At 42.0% G+C, this 21,276-nt stretch overlaps 1 protein-coding gene across 1 annotated transcript in view; it reads right to left on the minus strand.

Moving 5' to 3' along the window:
• PIGL (phosphatidylinositol glycan anchor biosynthesis class L) overlaps positions 1–21,276 on the minus strand; it is a 64,050-nt gene that overhangs the window by 36,274 nt on the left and 6,500 nt on the right. The window lies entirely within an intron of this gene.

Raw genomic sequence — 21,276 nt, forward strand, 5'->3', positions numbered from 1 at the left:
AAGTAAGTAGTGCCTGTAGCCCCTTACTAGTGCTTTCTTTTTCTGGCATGTCAGAGGGATTACAGCCAAGCACATACTGCACTGTTTGGAATCCTTATGCATCCCATCCAGTCCAGTTTTGAGTATCCCATCCAGCTTGGTTTTTGCTGCTGAGGAGGCCTGAACAACACTTCAGCTATATCAAGAGCTTGTTTGTCCCAGGAACTGAGGTTCTCTTCCATCCCATCACCTTTCCAACATCCAGACAAAGCTGGAGTAGGGACCTGTGAGCCGTTTCATGCTGGCAACACTCTGGGTTCTAGCAGGCAATATTCAAGGGCAGCGAGTAGTTTACTTAGTTGTCTTGGTAACATTGTGGTTGACCTAGATTTACCAGATCAGTGTGACTTAATCATCGTAGCAGAAGGAAACAACTGCAACAAGTGGTGGAGCTAATTAACGTAGGTTCCTTCACTAAACGGACTTTCTCAAACTTGTGTGTCTCACTTTTACCACCCTTGGCCTATCTAAGCATTCGAACAATTCTGACTGTATAGATACCTGTGACAACCAAGTAACTTACAGACACACTATGCACTATGTACCATGGATCTGTATATATTTATGACCTACGCACTCCCTATTGGTTCACAAGAAGCAGTCAGGTTATAAACACTTATTTACACTGTGTCAATACTCTAGGACCTCTACTGACAGTTTGTTAGGTACAAGGTACAATGTAAAGTGTATGTTTTACCTATTGTGTTTAAACCCATTTACCTTGAAGCCCGTCTTTCTCTCTCTGTGTACACCAATGCAGCTGTGGAGATAATCTGAGACACTAGGTCCACTGATGCAATCATAAGGGAGCTGGAGGAAGGGCATTTTCAGCAAGAACCTTGACAGCAAAATCTGCTTCTGTTTAAATCTGATTTCTTCTTCTAGGAGAAGCAGCATGACGGAATGTTTTGCAAAAGATCTGTATTTCTATGTGTGGCTGTCAGTCCTAAGTGTTGCTCCTTGTCCTTATAATTACAATGAAAGTTCAGTGGAGATGTTTTCTAAATTGAAATAAATAGAATCAGTACAGGCTTGAGTTAACTGCACTGTCACACTGCATGAATAAAACACACCAATGGATACTCTTGGCTCGTATTCAACAGGGATTTGGTCATTGCTATTGCTATGCAAACTGCATTTTAAATGGTGTGCTAGCAGTTTAAAAATCCCATTTCTATCTAACTTTTATCTACTATTGTTACATGTAACTCCTAGGATTCCTCAAATAGAAAGAGTAGCATATTTACCTCTGTCACACAGCACAAAGGAAGAAAAACAAACATTTCAGAAAACAGATTATGTTCAGCTCTAAAAACATAACACTGGATAGAGACCTAGGAGATAGACATTATATAAAAATTACTCAATATATTTTTGCAAGTTAACTTCAAATAATCTGCATTTCTTGTATGTATTTCTCCCACACCAGACCATCCTTTTTTTCATGCTGCCTGATGAACTGCTACAATAAAACAGACTCCTGGACCTTTATTTGTTTTGCAGTTTATCTGTCCTTTAGAGGATCTCACAAAATAATCGCCGAATTTCTGAACATGGTCACTTCCTTTATCATCCCAGACAAAGGTTGTTTGAGTTCACCGCTAAGGCACTGAAGCATGTACAGGTCTCAGCTGATTACAGGGAGCCCGTAACGCCCCGGGGCAGCAGAGACTGTCAACACAGCTGTCCCTGTGTACCCAGACAAACGTCCTGCTGGGCAATCTCTGCATCAAAATGGAAACACATCTTCTGAAATGGATTAGGGGTAAGGACAAGGACTGTAAATAAGCCAGACAATCAGGAAAGTTTCTAAGGTGTTACTAAAGGAGTTTCTATCTTGCTGTTAGGAAGTACCTCGATCCTGGTGCTGTTTTGCACCAGGATCTAAAGTATTCCTAAGTATTTTATTTCTCTTGTTGCCTGTTGCTAGCAGAAGTATATCTAAATTAACATCTTCTGAGCCTGCCTTGCTTTAGACACACAAGACCACACAGAACACGTACAAAGCTTGCAAAGAAGGGAAGCGTGGAGATCCGCACGCTAATGGCATAATTAGCTCTTGAAGAAAAGCAGTCTTGCTGCATCAGCACAGCAGGGCTCTCGCCCTCATCCATCCAGCTGAGAGGCAAGGCCAACTCATCGGGGCACAGGGCTGTGCTACTGCAGCGGTACCCTCAGGAGTTATCCCTGCGCAGAAACGCACATACTCCTCCTCCTCACCTCAGGGAGGACAATCCTTTCATAATTTCTTGCTGTCTCTGCTGAGTAAGAGATGAACAGAGAATGCTTTAATAGAAATGTGCCATTCTGTCAACTACTTCAGTGAAAGATCTCTGAGTCTTCTCTAAACATGTGACCCAGCAGCCACCTCGTCCTCCTTCTGAGGTACAACAGACGTTATGGACATGGTTGTGTGGGGATAACGCGACACGGAGAAGACAAAAAAAATCCTAGCCCCGCTACAGTAAATGGCAAAAATTCTGTTCCTTACTGGAGCTCTGCTTAGGGACTTGTCTCTCCTCACACACTCTGCAGCAGAAGCAAACTGGAGCAATCCTGTCTCCCAGTCTTATTCTGTAACCACCGAACAAGACTATCTCCTGAATTTAAACCCTGAGAGTTAAACATTCCCAAATCACTCTAAGGGCAAACTAGTCTGGGCTACATTGTTTAAATATTAAGTTCTGCAGGTTTACTTCTCTAATCTCTCTTTTTTTTTTTCTTTTTAATTAATTTTCTGGTCATATGGGGCTTAGAAAATGATTGATTCTGTAGGTATCTACTCCCACATCTGGGCTTTCTTTAAACAAAGTCACAAAAATGATGAATCTTCTCCTACATAATACTTTATTGATTGTCCATGCTTTTGGTGGTTTAATCATAACTAGAGGCTCACACGCTCACATTGAGGCATGTATAGTACACTGGATAAGCCAAAAAAAAAAAACATTTTAAGTTGAAGGCTTGCCCAGACATCTAATACCTTATCATAAAAACCTGAAATTTTCTTTTGCTCTGAGTCACTGATAAAAAATTTACTTCATGGAACATTTGACAAGGGGAAAAAGAAAAAAAGAAAAAGATTCGAAAAAGAGACATGTAAATCAGGATTTCTAAAAGCACTGGCAGGGAGCATTTCAGATCCTATTCCTCGTCTCTCTCAATCAGGCTCCTCAAAAGGCCAGGGACTCTCTCTGACATGACAAGAGTGACTGTCTTACAGGTGAACTCAAACAAGGATGCAGTAAGTGCCCAACGCAGCAACGATCGCTGGCGATGCTGCTTTTCACTTCTAATTTCTAAGGAAATTCAGAAATGCTGGGATCAATCCAGCAGCACACAAACAGCAAAATTCCTACCTACCTCTGCCTGCAGTGCGGAACAGGTTGATTTCAACCCACCCATTTGAAGTTAGTTAGTTAGTTATTTCTGAACCAACTCTATAGCTAAGCATAGAATTTAAAAATTTTACAGTTTATTATATTAACAAGCAGGAAGTGATGTTCTTTTCCCTACTAAATGAACTTTTATTCACAGTTTGTGCAATTCTGAGTTGAGATGAAACCTGGAACCCAAAGTCATTGAAACAATATTTTATAATTGTTTTCTAACAAGTGGGTAAATAATATTAGAATTTCTAGAAATACAAGGAAAAGCTTACCAAAACATAGTATTAAAAACTAACAGATCTGGTAAACAAAGACAACGTTAACTATAGTTAAGGAGATAAAGCAGTTGGTTTTGGATCACATGTGCTCTTCAGGCATCTAAAAAATTAGTAGAATATACTTTCACATCTATTTTTATTCACAGACCACAAGACGGGAAAAAAGCTTTCCTCCTTCACTTTTGAATGAACTTCTCATCTCTGCATTATCTAGTTTCTGAATTATGTAAGGTAAGACAACTGAAATGGAGTCGTTCACTCTAAAAAAAGTCAGGTGCTTAGTCAGAGACCTCCATCAATTCAGTGGCTTTACTTTCTCTTAAACTCTGGCAGAAAAAAAGCATACTGCCTGCCTCTAATTCATGTAAGTTATCTTATTAGACTACTTGAAGCTTAGTTCTTAGTACAGATGGTCATAAATGCACATTAAATCACAATGTTTTATTTTAAACTATTTAGTTTAGCATAATAAAATATTAATAATTGCAATAATTTTTATCGGTCCTGGTCCAGTGGCTTTTCATTTTCCAGTGGCAAATCAGACTTGCCAGCTAATTAATTCTTATGATTGACTGTAGTTATCATCATTGTCTTAGATTTTTAAAGCCAGCAGGGACCACTGTGGTCATTATTCTCATACGACATGCTATGTAACAGCTCAACAGACCTCATCCAACAAATCTCTTCCCCACGCTGATCCTCCTGTATCAATATTAAGTCATCTCATTGATAAGGCAAGTAGCTCAAGCATCTTAAACATTCTTTATTAGGCCTGTTTTCTACATCTTTCATCTTCTGGCGACTGTTTCCCAAATACTTTCCAAACATCAACATCCTTTTGCAAATGTAGATTTCATACCACGATACTGAACTACAGGAGACCCTCAGTATGTGAAGAGGCAATAACATCTCTTCACTCCTGCCTGTTACTCCCTTGCTCACACAGTCCCATCCGCGTTCTGTGTGGTAGCTGCGGCACTGGGAGCTGACCTTTAATGGGCACTCTGCAGTTACTCCCTAAGAGCTTCTTAGTGTCACTTCATACGCTTGGGGATACTTCAATGACTAATTTTCAGCAAAAATGAAGGACTTTGTATTTGACTATAAATGGTTATATACACTTGTTGACACAGCCACTTTCCCACAATAGTTTTTGCTATTTATAATTCATTAAGTTGCTAATAGGTTCCCACTTTCTGTATTTTCAAAAACTGGGAAATATGCACAGGCAAAGAGACTTGTTCAGGTGACAGAGTGAAGTATTCATTGAGCTAGGCTTGGCTTAAAACAAAGGAGTCTTGGCTCTCATTTCCACGTTCAGGTTACTGAATACACTGCCTCAAGCAAATGAGTGCAATAATCGCTTCACCTCCTTCATCTGTTTAAATGCTTGTGGGCACAGATGAAGAAGAGGAAAGAGTTCAAAGATGCAGCCTCAGCAAATTGTACTGGTACCTACTGCAGCCATGATGTTCATTTTACTGATATGGTAAAGAACTGATATCCTTGCTCAGGTTCTGCTGAGAGGGCAAAAAGAGGCACTGGTCACTACCTTTCCACTGCTGAACCGAAGCATGCAAACTCACTCATACAGATTCAGAATTTGCCCTTGAACTACAGCAGGCTGCATTTGGCATTCTGCTTTTAGATCAATATATAACCCAGGCGTAATCTTATCTGGCAGGAACAGAGATATTGGGGGGAGGGGGAGGAACACAGCCTCTAGAGGTGAGGAGAGCAGCTCTCCTAAATGTTAATGGGTTAAGAATAGAAAGGTCAAATGCCTGCCTTATCAGAAGGCCCCATGTGCAAACAGGGACCAAGCTGCAGCAATCAGAGCACAAGTTGGGTATAACTATCAGGAGTTAGTTACTGTAGCTGTAAACACCAAAGGCAGCATGGCGGAACTGGGAAACCTCCCAAGACACTTCTGGTTAATACAGGTCACTGGGAAAGTCCAGCTGCCAAGACTGGCTGGAGATTACTCGAGCACTGTAGTTGCTGTGGAGCCAGAGATCACTTGTGAGCTGTGTGAAGGCTCCAGCAAGGGTACTGTGGAAGGATACTGTCAACAGAATGGGGACCAAACATCCCATGCTGGCAGAACACTGGTCCAGATTGCTCTTGCAAGAGCATATCCATTCTCCTGGAATAAGGATATATGAGAATGGAGACAAAAAGTCCTTCCTTACCTCCTTGTAGATACAGGGAGCACTAAACATAGCAGAAGCTGTATGAGGACTCTGTACAGAGGCTCTTCAACTCTGCTCAACACCTCTTTGAGCATAATACTAAAGGATTGGGATGGAATAAGAGATAAGGCAGCACAATGCTTGAATACCAACACATTTTTAGCCCTTTTCTAATTATTCTTCTTACTGGCATCCAAGGAAAGCAGACAAAAGTTGTATCGCATTGGACAATCAATTTGCAGCAATCAATTTGAAGCAACAATGAAGTGTACCAACACGCCCTGGTGTGTAAAGTCACTCTCTTGTGTGTAATATTGCGTGAGACCTATGTCTACCATTCACCAGTGCTTTCAGTCTGGCACCTTTTGCCTACAATAAGTTGCCAATAAAATTAATCAACCAACCAATTCCTGTTCTCAGAAAAGATCGGCAGCGAGCAGCCAAGTTTGAGAAGATTGCTGTTCCCTGTCTCCTGGTGCAGGGCTTGCCCGAGGAGATGGCTACCTGAGTTTGGCAAACAGATACAGTATAGCAACCTGGCATGGCTCCCACCTTCCTGCAGAACAAAGAGCACCATTCTTGTCAGCCTGTTCCCAGCTATAAAAAACTATCAAAGGACAGGGTTAATTACCAGTTTAAACACTAAGAAGGAATAATAACTACAAATAAAGCAAGACTAAATATATTTAATCCCACAAAAGGGACAAACAGGGTTTGTGCTCATAGCTCAGAGATCATATTCTAACCATTAAATAGCTGTTTTAATGTGTAAAGATAGGGTTACATTTAAAAACAAAAAATAAATGCACCCATACAAAGCTTTTGCTCTCTGAAAGACGATTTTAGTTTATGGCCTCCATGTTTGTTCCACAAAGTGACTACTCTGCAGTTAACTAGACCGGCCTGTAACCCCGGCCATAGGGGAGAACATAATAACCTACTTAAATCTGCAGGCTGCATCCTTTATGCAGCAAAGCCCCGAATGGGCACAAATGGCTTATTTCGTACACCAGCATCACTCGGCATCTGTTTATCCCGCAGCTTTCTGCAAGCATCTGTTCATTTGCTGACATACATGCACTGCTCTTCTGCATTACCAACCTCATTTTCAGAAACTCTCAAGTTCACTCATTTCAAAGAGCACAAATACACCGCAGCAGACTTTTTTCATACACATGGCATTACTGTGTGCTGTTAACAGTTGCGGTTTCAACCCAGAAGCTACTGTATTTTCAGTGACAGCTCTGATATTCTAATGATCTGTGATGTTTTCTGGCCTCTTTTGGGAAACACAAAGCCTTTATAAAAACGCAGGATTTTACCCTTTTCATTCACAGTAAGAGTGACCAAACTTATTTAACCTACCTTCACACGGCTGACAGCCTCAAGAGATATTATATACACTCTGGAGAGCCACTAGAGGAGACAGTCTTTTCCATCTCTCATTTCTTGAGCTAAGAGTTTAATTCAACTTAGTTCAATTTAGGGAGAAAGAAATACAAACCGAGTCTTCCAGCAACAGTGACATTTTCTGAGTTGCTACAAATTTGAATGAAATAATTTGTCATCCCTGAATGAAGCTATGGAGATTCTCCTACAAGCCCTTCTGTTGCCACTACGCAGAAGCCAATTTTCAAAATGCTGCCTCAGCTCAGATGTTTATTGTGTGTATGTGTAAGTCCTCTCTATGCCTCTCATTCTGACATGCGCTGTTGTTTTCTTGGCTCTCAGTCACAGATGCAAGAGTACAAGGGTGTTACAGATATACCAACCTCCTTCATCCCTGGTTAACATGTTCATATTTCAAAAGATGATTATATGAGCACATTTATCGCAGCTGAAACTGTTTAAAGATTCAAAAGCATTGGACAACAAAAACAACAACATGAACTAAAAGCATGTTCAGGAGAGACTGCATGCAATTTTCTGACCTGTATTATTTCTATGCTGTCATCATTTTGAGGCATTTGATATGCTGCTCTTTGGTTTAAACCCAAGAATGGTATTTGAATTTCTACCATAATAAACTTTCTCAACAGACTTTGCATTTTCATTATTCTGTCCATGTAAGCCACAAGGATATTTTTCCTCCCTAAAGGTCCAGTCTGCAGGGAATGGTTGTGAAACTCCATTATTTCCAGGAATTGCTGGCAACCTACTACTGTCTGTTCTTCTAAGTATTGCCTGTATTTTCCTTGTTCAGCTTTAAAAGCCAAACTTGGTTTGCAAAAATGTCTGGGTTTCTCAATGCCAGCACTGAATAAAGACTAGAACAGGATAGAATTAGATGGCTTTATATGCTGAAAAGCCATTAACTCACATCAAAGTCTGTAAAATAACAAGAGTGTAAAACTGGAAATAGATGCTCAGCCTTAAATACTATTACTCAGAAATTTTCCTAGACGTTACCAATAGCCATTCTAAGCTCCATCAGTTAGTAGGTTTTTTTTAAGTTATAAGTACTTGGATTTTCACTATTCCATAAAGTGAAAGTGATCTGTAAAGAAAGACAGTCTAAATTCTCCAACATGCGTGGTCTGCCACAATTTGTTCTTCCACAGGCAGAGGTAAAGAACACAGACATCTATTCTCAGCTGCCCAGGAAAAGAATACACTCCAGGGTATACGGCCAAGAAAGTTGGAAGTGAAAAAGATTTTGGATTATTCAAATATTTTATCAGTCATGATGGTCCAAAAGCTATAAGGGAAAACTCCTTATCTAAAGGTTGTCTGCAGGACCACACTGTGATCAGCCACACATGGGTAGTAGCTTCAGAGAAAGCAAAGGAATTACTCCAAATTTACTTTGGCAGGACCAAGATCAGAATGTGACCACATCAAAACAAAAAACAAATAATGCTACATGCTGTAAGAACAATCATCAGTACAGTGTGTAAAAACAATGAAGATCTCTCTGATTCTGATGCACTTCAGTGACTGAAAAGATGCCAGCCCTATTGTTTCTCCTCTCCAAAATATCTTGGACTTCATTCTGTGTTCCTGAGGCACTCCTGACAGACAGCTCTAAAAACGTATCTAACAAACTAACCAACTGCCTGAGCTTCTTCAGCTAAATATTCTCTTGCATTCAATTTGGGAAAGCCATAATGTATGGAGCGATGTCAGAGGCCTGCTTTCTGGGAAGAGGAAATCGACCATACGCAATGTCAACTGAGTTCATTCCTAAATGCAAACCACATTGGGCTGTGAGCACGATAATAAAAACCTGCTGACCTAGTTTCCTGCAGAACAAAATCCTCTCTCTTCCCTCCTCCTGTGCCAAACCTAAATCAGATCTCATTCTTTGGAGAAAGAAATTAACCCTTTGACTAGCAAGGAAAACTCTAATAATGATCCTTAACACTTACACAGTGTTTCACACCATGAGAATGGTATGTAAACAGTAATCAGTCCGTCCCCACAGCTCTGCAAAAAGGCAGGATTATTAGAGGATGAAAGCAAAATACAGAGAAGGTCAGAAACCTTATCAGAATCCAGCAGAGAACTTAAAACTTCTCTTCCTTCAAAAGGATTTTGAAGTGTGAAGTTCCCTACTCTAACCCCTTTGCTTGGTAACCCTTCTACGTTTGCTCTAAACAAATATAAAACCTTCATTCATAATTTGGCAAAAAAATAACAGCACAGCTCAGCTTTTTTAAAAACTGCATCAAACGGCTCAAGAAAGGACTATTGTTCTTCCCACATTTTGCAATGTCAACTTGCAAGTCCATTTCTGGTAGATGAGAGCTGACTGTATTTGCTCCAAGTATTTGGTGAAAGCATTCACTTTTAATGGCTTCACTTCCTCAGTGATGCAATGTTTCATTTGAAGGGATGCCTGGGGGAACTTCAGCATGGACACAGAATGCAAAAATAACAGGGCAAGTCACAACAAACTCAGCCAAGCAAATACAAATGGGAATTCTCTTGCTGTAGGATGCTTCAAAAGGCAGCTCTGAATCATGCTGCTGCAGAGCAGCACCCCACTGCAGTCAGCTAGGAGCATTTGGGGGAGCCCCAGATCCTAGACTGCTGAGAACACCATTGCTGGTTCACACCGATACTGTCACCAGAAGAGCTTTCAGTCACATGTCAAATAAGGTTTTATTAATGAAAAGAGTGGGTACAACAAATGCTGTGCCTACCTGTTGTATAGCTTTACAAGCATCTTTTACAATGAGGCGGCCAAACTGCAATCTGCGAGTGAAATTGCTAACGGAGCTCTGTACTGCAGCTAGAGCTGTCACTGCCCTTACGAGAAATAAGACTCTGCAATAAATAGTTTAATCATGTTAGGAACTGAGGTAGCTTTGCCTACATTCCAACAGTACCCCAGGCCCTGAAACCTCTCCATCACCACACACTCCATCAGCATCTGTCTCATAAGGTGCAGCACTCAAGTTTCTGACAAGTGACCAAACAGAAGTCTCTGTACAGGTGTCGTAGTTCAGCCCCAATCGGACCAGACTACGCAGTCTCTCTCTCACTCCCCCCACACTCCGAGAAAAACAGGGAGAGAAAATATAAGGAAAAACGGCTCGAGGTTTGAGATAAGGACAGGGAGAAATCCTTAAAGTTACCATCACGGGCAAAACAGACTCGACTTGGGGAAAACTATTCATTTATTACTACAAACAGCAGGATAATGAGACAGAGAACAAGATAACCTCCCCCCACCCCTCCCTCTTCCCAAGCTTAACATTATCTCTACTACCTTCCCCCCCCCCGAGCGGCACAGGGGGGAAGAGGGAACGGGGGTTGCGGTCAGTTCATCATATGTTGTTTTACGCCGCTGCTTCATGGTCGGGGGGAAGAACTCCTCACATTCCTCCCCTGCTCCATTGTGGGGTCCCTCCCACGGGCCACAGTCCTTCGTGGAACTGCTCCGGCGTGGGTCATCTCTTCCACGGGTGCAGTCTCTCCAGAACAGCTGTCCCAGCGGGCCCTCCACGGGCCACAGCTGCCTTCAGGCATCCACCTCCCCCGGTGCGGGGTCCTTCACGGGCTCCAAGTGGATCTCTGCTCCTCCGTGGACCTCCATGGGCTGCAGGGGGACAACCTGCTCCACCATGGTCGTCACCACAGGCTGCAGGGGAATCTTGGCCAGGAGCTGCATTACTCCTCCCCCTCCTTCTGAACTGACCTTGGTGTCTGCAGCCGTTCCTCACAACAGGCTGGTAGGTGTCTCTCAGGATCTTTTTTACATCTCATTCACTTCTCATCTCCTCTCCACTTCTTGCAGCCGGGCTGGACCGAGTCGGGCCCAGTCGGCTGCCTGGCGAGAGGCCAGAGGGTGAGGCCTGCAAGGCCCATGAGGCCTGCGCCTCCCCCTCTGCGCCTCTGCCCCCGCTCAGCTTCTTCACATCTTCTCTTCTCTCTTTTTTTTTTCTGTTTTCCCATTCTTAAATACGTTATCGCAGAGGCGTTATCACGAGACATTCTGCTACCAATCGGCTTGGCCTTGGCCAGCAGCGGGTCCGCCCTAGGCCTGGCCAAGTCCCCTGAACAAAGGGGAGCGACTTCTAGCAGTTTCCTACAGAAGCTACCACCTTAGGCCCCCCCTACTAAACAAAACCACAACATTCCACCCCTCGCCTCTGCGAATTACGTATTTAAGAATTCTAACTAAAATACACACACATCAACAGAAAAGAAAAAGAATTCCCCGCACCAAGAATCAAAATAATATCCTCAAAACACCAACAGTGAATATACCATGCAATTTACACACAATTCACCACTTATCCCTTCACCACAATCAGAACATAAATTTCCCCTAATCATTTTGCTCTTTTGTCAAGTTCACTCCCTGTTTTGCCCATTACCGCTCCCAATTAAACTCAATCCTTATCTCAAATTCCTCGAGCCCCACGTTGGGCGCCAAAATAACTGTCGTAGTTCAGCCCCAATCGGACCAGACTACGCAGTCTCTCTCTCACTCCCCCCACACTCCGAGAAAAACAGGGAGAGAAAATATAAGGAAAAACGGCTCGAGGTTTGAGATAAGGACAGGGAGAAATCCTTAAAGTTACCATCACGGGCAAAACAGACTCGACTTGGGGAAAACTATTCATTTATTACTACAAACAGCAGGATAATGAGACAGAGAACAAGATAACCTCCCCCCACCCCTCCCTCTTCCCAAGCTTAACATTATCTCTACTACCTTCCCCCCCCCCGAGCGGCACAGGGGGGAAGAGGGAACGGGGGTTGCGGTCAGTTCATCATATGTTGTTTTACGCCGCTGCTTCATGGTCGGGGGGAAGAACTCCTCACATTCCTCCCCTGCTCCATTGTGGGGTCCCTCCCACGGGCCACAGTCCTTCGTGGAACTGCTCCGGCGTGGGTCATCTCTTCCACGGGTGCAGTCTCTCCAGAACAGCTGTCCCAGCGGGCCCTCCACGGGCCACAGCTGCCTTCAGGCATCCACCTCCCCCGGTGCGGGGTCCTTCACGGGCTCCAAGTGGATCTCTGCTCCTCCGTGGACCTCCATGGGCTGCAGGGGGACAACCTGCTCCACCATGGTCGTCACCACAGGCTGCAGGGGAATCTTGGCCAGGAGCTGCATTACTCCTCCCCCTCCTTCTGAACTGACCTTGGTGTCTGCAGCCGTTCCTCACAACAGGCTGGTAGGTGTCTCTCAGGATCTTTTTTACATCTCATTCACTTCTCATCTCCTCTCCACTTCTTGCAGCCGGGCTGGACCGAGTCGGGCCCAGTCGGCTGCCTGGCGAGAGGCCAGAGGGTGAGGCCTGCAAGGCCCATGAGGCCTGCGCCTCCCCCTCTGCGCCTCTGCCCCCGCTCAGCTTCTTCACATCTTCTCTTCTCTCTTTTTTTTTTCTGTTTTCCCATTCTTAAATACGTTATCGCAGAGGCGTTATCACGAGACATTCTGCTACCAATCGGCTTGGCCTTGGCCAGCAGCGGGTCCGCCCTAGGCCTGGCCAAGTCCCCTGAACAAAGGGGAGCGACTTCTAGCAGTTTCCTACAGAAGCTACCACCTTAGGCCCCCCCTACTAAACAAAACCACAACAACAGGAAACTTTGAGAGTCTCTGCTACACAGAGCAGCCTAGTTTACCAACATACCATTGGAGAAAAAAGACTGAGGCAGGAAAGTGATAACTAATACGCACGCTAGCAGTACCATTTTGCCTGTGAAGAAGCTACTGTCTCTGTCACTCTCAATCCGCAGAGAAGCTGTTAAGAGAGTACAGGCTTACAGAGCAAAGACAGCACTTAACATAGCGCACTGCAACTAGTGCTATACCCTTCAGGGAGTTTGAAGGTGAAGAACAAAGAACCTAGATTAGATAGCACTGCAAACGTTGTCAAAACTATGTCTGTTCTCTGGATGCTGCATCTACACTGGTAAACTCCATAACAGCTTCTGCTCCATCTTTGAAATGCGGAAGACAAAAGCCTGAGTTCTCACAGACTTATTACTGACATTGGTCAGGGTTAGAAATGTGATGATGGAAAAAGAACATCTTATTCATCATATCTGGTCCCTGAGGGATTATGAGTTGTATATGCTTATTTTATTGACACAAACAAGTTTTAACTTCTATTGTCTTGCAGAGGAAGAGCAGACTGAATTCAATTCTGGCTCACACATCATCTGCAGTTCCAGCCAAATCCCAGCCACAACTTTTATTACTGGGAGGATGTCAGAGGCAAAAGACACAGCTGGATATTCAGATCCCAGACTGAGTTTTGCTGTGCTGGCAGTTAGACAAACAAGCTTTTGATTTGTATGTAAACAGAGCCAATCTGAACTGGAAGGTCATTAAGAGAAAACACATTTTACACAACATCCATTGTAAGGTTGCTTTTCCAACTTTCCCCATACTAACATTTTTTTAAGTAAGACTTTGTCTTCCCTTGTTGACTGCTGTTTCAATGACAATTTCTGGGCCTACTGAAGTCAATAGACAACTCCCACTGATTTGGATGGGAGGCTCTGAGGAAAGAAAGAAATTATGATGTCCAAGATTCTGCAGCTCTGGTTCTTCCATCTACGTGGAAGAACTGAGCTGACGTAGACCCAAAGCATACGTTGTATAAAAACAGAGAATTTGTAAGTCTGTGTCCTCACAAAAATTCCACTGAGTCTTTACAGTGTCTGCAGCCCAAACATTGCTATTCCTATGAAAAATAAAATACTTTATCAACATGAAAGTAACTAATCTCTTTTTCTTACTCAGGAGGGACGTCCTTAAAGGAATTTTTTTTTTTCCTATCCTGACACTGTCTGTTTATATAAAAAAGCCAGAAAGATCCCCACTGAATGCCCTGCTATTATTTTTATGGGTAGGCAAAATTCTCAGGAATTTCCTTCACCCCATGGTCCTGTCCCAAAGGCCCCAAGGACACCCTACTTCTGCAGCTCATCAACTCAACCCTTTGAGCCTGCCACAGAAGGGAATGCTCCCACTCATCCCACAGGCACTGTATGCACTGCTTCCTACGTTTGCTTACTAGCTGCCAGCATAGGAGATGGCTTCTGACTTCAATGGAAATTTTGAAAACGAACTCTAGAAACGAGGATTAGATTGCTGGCACTCAGCAAGAAAGCTTATTGTGCCATTTAAAGTGGCCCAACAGCCTTTGACACTGTGCCTTGTAATTGAAAAGATTCTGTCCTTAATGAGCCTAATAAAGGCCTTGCTCCCAAGGCTCAGATATTGATTATTCCATAGATTTTCTAGTGACTGTCTGAACTAGCAAAGTTAGACGAAGGGAACAGGAATAAACCAACAACCGGTTTAATGTCATGAGGCCCCTGGACACACTGAAACTTCTTGTCTTCCAGAGACTGAAGCAGCCTGGGGGAAGTTACTGCAATTACCTCCAACTGCTGTGTGAGTACAGGTACTCACTAGCTGCAGAAGCTACCTACTACACCTAGGATCCTGACCTTCAGAAAAACAGGAATTGAGATAACTGCCCTGCTCTAGACTGAATCCCAAAGGGCAGTTTAACCAAGAGAGGCTGCAAAACCCATTCTTCTGTTTTCCAGCATGCTAATTACCTGACATGCACAAAACGCAAGTGCATTGCAGATGCAACTGGATGATGTTTCAACACCATGTCACAGCCTCAGATCTTGCAGCTTTATTTTAACTGAGGCACTCAACATTTTGTACTGTAGCTACAATTAAAACAAGATTATGAGAACACACAAAGAAACCACACAGTTCTTGTGAACAAGGCGTTAACGCCCAATCCATTATTGTGAGAGGGCTTTTAAAAGTGTTCCCAGTATATTTTCCCCTGAGTAAGCTGGGAGGAATGCAGAGATTCAAAAGCTTAAGCTGAATCCCTGCTAGATTTTCTCCTGTTTGATTAACTTACTGTGTCTTTGATACAACTTACTCTTTAAAGAAAGGAGTTGACCATTTTCTCTTCTCTGATAGCAGACCTCACTCTGCCTATAATTAACAGCAAGACATTTGCAGCTGCAGGTTGAAGTAAGTGACTAACAGAGATGTTGCTGGGCTATCAAAGCAGGGAACCTTCCGGGGGCAAAGGGGAAACGCCTGTCATTCTCCATTAGTTCCTCAGAGTGTCTGTTGGCAAAACACACAGTTTTGTTCCACTGTGCAACTGGCAAAATAAATAGATTGTTACAGTTTATCACGTTTAAAAGGGGACTCTTGGGTAAAACTGTTGAAAATAGCTTTAATCTAATGACTGTATTTTTCTGTAGCTTACTAGCATCATTAAGAAAGTCCACTGAAAATATTTTAATATGAAACCCTAATTTTTAGATTGGAAACCAGCAAACCCAAAGACACTTCCTTCTGCATGAACACAAGCTGTCTAGTTACAGAATCGCTTCAGTCAGCACTCTGTGTTACCAGGAGACCACAAAGCTGGAACATGAACCACCTGCAAATTCAGGATGGGTCACTGAAGCTTTCTTTGCTCCAAAGAAGATGCCTGTCTTTAACACATGTGGGGGACTTTTAAAAGCTGTTAATAAAAGAATACTATAGGGCATTTCTGAAGATGTGAACTAAGAAAGAAAAAACAAACTATGACTGCTAGTGTATTTCCCTGTTCTAGTGCATTTCCCTGTCTTCAGCCCTAGCCAGTTTTCCCAGACCCCTGAAACATAGCTATTAGGCACAGCCTTACTTCTTTTCTTACTGTCAGCTTACCAGTGACGAAGTTTTTTAAGTTGAATCAAACTTGCATCAGCTCTGGGGGATGGCTTGGATCTCTATTCTCATATTTCACGTTTTGAGATCAGTATTTCTTAGTTTTTATTCTGCTAAAATAATCTTGAGCATTAAAAGTATAAATCTCTATGCTTAGTATTTTGATTTGATTTCCATAATGACATTTTGTCCTTTAGCAGTATTCCTTCACTTCCCCTTGTGTTTATTCAGAGCCCTTGGCTTCTCTGGCCAGACCCTTGCTTTTAATCAAACCCTGCTGTGACTTTACCAACGTGGTTTCACAGGTGTCTGTTGATAACTGAAGGAGAATCCTTGAAGTTTTGAAAAGGACCATTGCTTATTGCACTGCAGAGGTAATCTGGGGGGACACGCCCCTTCAGCACTGAAAGAATCATTCTCCCTCTCACCATAGACCCTTCCTTCTTTTTGTACAGCAAGGAACTTAATTATGCTAGAAAGCTGAGAAAGGACCTGGGAAGCAAAAGAGCAGATTTCCTTATTGAGGAAAAGATCTAACTTAGGACAAAGTAGCTAAATCTAACTTACTACAACACAAGCCTTTGCTTCAGAAAGCAGCTTTTCTGGAGGGCTAAAAAATTATTGCAATGAGCAACACTTATAAAAGCAGAAGCCAGAAAGCAGACTTTGATAGAATGCTTCTTATAAAGTGTTCTGATATCCTAAAGTATCAGCATGAGCTGCTATGTGGTAAGAATTTTAGAAAAAAAAATCTGCTTATTTAGAAACGTAAATAAAAATACAAATATTTTATTGTCTTCTCAGAAAAAAAATAATTTGAATTTCAAGAATTATACTAAACAGAAGCGAAATTTGGCTGCAGTCAAATTGCTACATCAATATACTCACCTGACTGACAAAGGCTTCGTGTCATCTTGTAATGGTAAAGCATGCTAGTATTCAGGATGATTATGAGCATGTTTGACTGATTCAAAAGATGTAGGTTGATTTCCCTGTAATACACACTGAATGTGTGGCCACCTAAGATTTTCTAGTCCCACAGATGCCATTCTTAATTAAAGAAAATTCTGCAAAAAATAAAGACCTTTACAGCGTTGCTGGGATAAGTAAGATGAAGAGAATCCCATCACTCCTACTGAAATACGCAGCTCTTCTAGAATAAAGCATGGCAGCAATTTTAATCAGCACATAGACCAGCTCTTTAGAATTAGCAATAAAATAAAATGTCAAACTATAATACCATGAGGAGCTTAGGAAGACAGAAATGTAACTAATCACCACAATTATTTCAGCAGAATTAAAACTATTAAATACTGGTTCCAAAATATGAAATATGAGAACAAGAAAGAAGCAGCATCAGTGAGTAATACCACCTTTCTGATCAGAAACACATAAGTAAGATAAACACATTTTTTAAAAATCCCATTCAGCAAGATGACACAGGTCTGCAAATGAGTGAGTCAGAAACTGGTATGAAATCACTGGCAGCTTTGCCACCAGAGCTGACTGAGGCCAGGATTTAATCTCTGCACCTCTCCTGGTGCCCTCAGTTTTCAGGCAAGCTTTCTTAATTGCAGTACATGTTCTCACCATATAGCATGCATCTTCAGCTTTCATGCGCGTAGCACCCTGCATTCAAATCGATAAAGCCACCAAAGAACCACCTAAGTACAGTAAAACCGAACTGGATCAATGGGATATACTTCTAAACTGTGTGTACATCTGTTTCTAACTTTTAACTAAAATATTCAAATTTCCAGTGACTTATTTTATTCTCTGAAGGGTCTGAGTGATTTTGTATCTTTCTGATCATCACAATCAGACACAGACACTATTTATTTAAGGATATATTTTTCCCATGACCTTACAGACGCACTTCTCTGACATTGGGAGCTCATGGAAGGAAGTTCGTTAGAAGCTAAATATGAGGAAGTGCAATAAAGCCTGTTTACCTTGTGTTGGGGGGGAAACAAGTCCAACAACCACAAAGAATTATTATAAATAAATAGAAAAATAATAACAAAAAAGAATTTTAGCCTCTCTGCAGCCTCATAAAAAACTTGCACAGAGCCTGTGATTCTGCGTGGGCAGATGTCCTCTCTCCTGTGCATTGTCTAATCACAGCCCTTTTGGACTTAAGTGAAGAAATAATAATAAGAAAAAAAGCAAACGGAGTGCAATTTCCATGGAAACTTGGAAAGAGATGTAACATTATTTGCAGTAAGCCTTTGTACTATGAATGGAAAATTTTCTAGCTTACAGAAATCTCAGCTATTATTTTCTTTGCAGTGCAAACTTGGGTCACATATTTTCTGTCATATTAAAGATGCAAATAGTGTTATTTTCTGATCAGTACAACTGTGCACAAAAGCTTCAGAAGCTGCAGTAAAATGCCTGATATTTATCTTTCTATGAACCCAAACCAGGTATTAGGAAAAAAAAAAAAAAAAAAAAAAAAAAGTAATTTGAGATTCCTTTTTGCTTGTTCTCTTCAGAAAGTGAAAATAGCTTAGAAAACATCTCCTGTTTATGTGTAATGTTACAGACTAGTAGACAGCCAGAGCCTGGCAGACGTGCCCAGTGCTAATGGGAGCTTAACTAACTCTTAATATTAGATCAGACACTAACTCCTGCATACCCTTGTCCCTATACCATGAGCGAAAGCCTTCTAACTCAGGAGCTCACGAGCTTCAGACCCCACTCTTGCTACTCCCCCCCTCACCCAGCAGCTGGAACAGTTGTGACAGTACAGAAATTGAACTTTGAACAATACAAGTCCTAGTTCTGAGCTGGGCTGCTCCAAGTGTTAAACTTAGTGTGGGAATGGTAACAAAAGCAGACTGTAAAAGGTTTCTCCCTTAAAAGCAGCTGTTCAGTTGGTGTAGTGTTGGAGCTATGATAATTACATGCCAGCTCAAGGGACACCTCTGCCGATCTGGTGCCTGTATTCACAACCAGAAAGAGTCCAGTGCTCTAATCTAAAATAGTCTGGAACAGGCTTGTCTGCATGCCCATCTGCTCACCTGCAGTGACTGGGGGTTTGCATGGTCATGCATGCCCCTTTCCACTCCTGGACATGCCCTCTACAGCAAAGAACTCTTCTGTGGGAGATTCATGTGGACCTCCAATCTCTAGGACTGAAACGTGGGTACTGTTTGGGACCGTATTTGTACATAAGATTTCAGTTGTCTTTAACTGAGGTAACAAACAGAGTAAAACATCAAACATACACTGAAGAATCAGTGCAAAGCAGTTGTCTGACAGAAACCGAACCAGTCCTGCCCTAGGAATCCTGGCTATACCGGAGCCATTGTTTAAGGTAGGGGACTGCTTAATAAGCATTTGGTCTTCAACACAGATTTCATCACAGGCTGACTGACTGAAGCTTTCTCTTTACAAGTTCACACGCAATTCAAATTGTCACATTGACTGTATACCTGCCTGGCCAAGTGAGATTACAGAGCAAGTCAATCACCTTGCTTTTCAGATGTATTTCCCCTTTTACATCTTGAAAATCCTACTCCCTCACTTGTAGATCATGCAAAGAAAGAGGAAGCAGCATGACTCAGCTCCACACTACAATGGCTGGAGCAGATCCAGACCTAGCAATCCTTTGGGCTTTCCTTACCAAAATACAAGTCTGCAGTTTGGATAATGTAAAGCATCCAGTGTTTATATAAGAGATGTTAGATGGGCAGCATGCCAGTTCCAGTCCTTCAGCAATGTGCCATTGATGGAAAATTATCTTCTGAATAGTTAGGAAGGGAACAAAAAAAGTCAAAGGGCTCTGATCTTAAAACAGTGCCTATGGAAGACAAAGTGCCGAAGAGGAACAGCCTCCTGAACTGTGTTCCGTAGACATGAATTTTCAAGGAAATCTAATGGTAGGTAATGTATTAATTATCAAGTCTCACATCATGCCATCCTGGCAAACATTTTTATATAATCTATAAATTACAGAAGTTTTAACAGAGGCATAGGAAAGCTACTAACCTTAAGGAATTCAGGAACTTCGAGTAAGTTTCAAGAACCCTGAGTCTCGGTGCTTTGTCTAAACCACTGGAAAATAGTAGTCTAAAAATTACCTACTCTAAAAATTCAGTGTCATTTAGAAATTATTTCTGATCCTCTACCATTTTGCTAACATCCATAAATGTTTTTCATAAAGAGCATCCCCATGGTGAGTTACTGCAGAGTAAATAATGCACTGTAAACACACTTAACTTCACTGTGTAAACAAGCTCTGAGCAAAATTCAGCAAGATCTTGACTTCCGTTCACTCCCTCCACGCACAACAAGTTGAATTATTTTATGGTTATCTCATAGCAATCTAACCTCAGAGACAAAGACCTCAAATCTAAACCTGTTTCTTAGAACAGTATTGTACATTCTAATCCATGCCCAGAAGCTCTGGGCAACGGGATGGATCTGTCTTTTCAGGCGCTGCATTCACTGAGGGAAATCATGTACCAGTCATTACTGACATAAATATGTGCAGTATTAGTAAGGAAAGTAATAAAGAGGCATGATCCAAGTTATTTCTCTGAAACGGCCCTCACCTTCCTACAGAGCAAAGCAAAGTATTACTTGCAAAAAGCAAGTACGCAGTGGGGATGACCGAGCAGTATTGGGAGTAACCAACCTCACGTTGCATTAGAGAGGCCAGTAGGCTCCTGGGCTCTGTGTTAATTTCAAATGATAGTCCATTGAGCAGACTTTATGCTTAGCAAACCTTAACAGCTTTTTTCCTTATGCCTCCCCAAAATGTTTTGGGCATTGTCATATGATTGTACTACAAAATTTGAAGTTATCCAAAACCAGTTCATGAGAATTGAATTGAAACATCTCTTTTCATTCCAAAGGAAAAACAACTCCTATGCTGTTTTCCTAAGTGAGCTGAAAACTTGGAAAGAAACCTAAAGCTAAAAAAAGCAAAGAACTCAAGAAGATTCATATTCTGGACTGTGGTTTCAGTTGCTTTAGCTCAAGTGAAAATATGTTCATGGGAAAAGGGCCTGCCTGGAGCCAGATTTTTTTTCAACTCTTATTTTGCAGTTGGTGTGGTTTTAAAACAATATGTTGCTATTACAGTTATTTCTTCATAAACAAAAATATTCTTTATGGATTGTATCATAGTTGTCTACAATTGGAACAACCACTCGTACCATGTTGCCTAGCAATCGGTATCTAGTTCAGCTCCTGTCAACTCCAGA

This window comes from Chlamydotis macqueenii, chromosome 19 (assembly GCF_036417535.1).
Source record: "Chlamydotis macqueenii isolate bChlMac1 chromosome 19, bChlMac1.mat, whole genome shotgun sequence".
NCBI lineage: Eukaryota > Metazoa > Chordata > Aves > Otidiformes > Otididae > Chlamydotis > Chlamydotis macqueenii.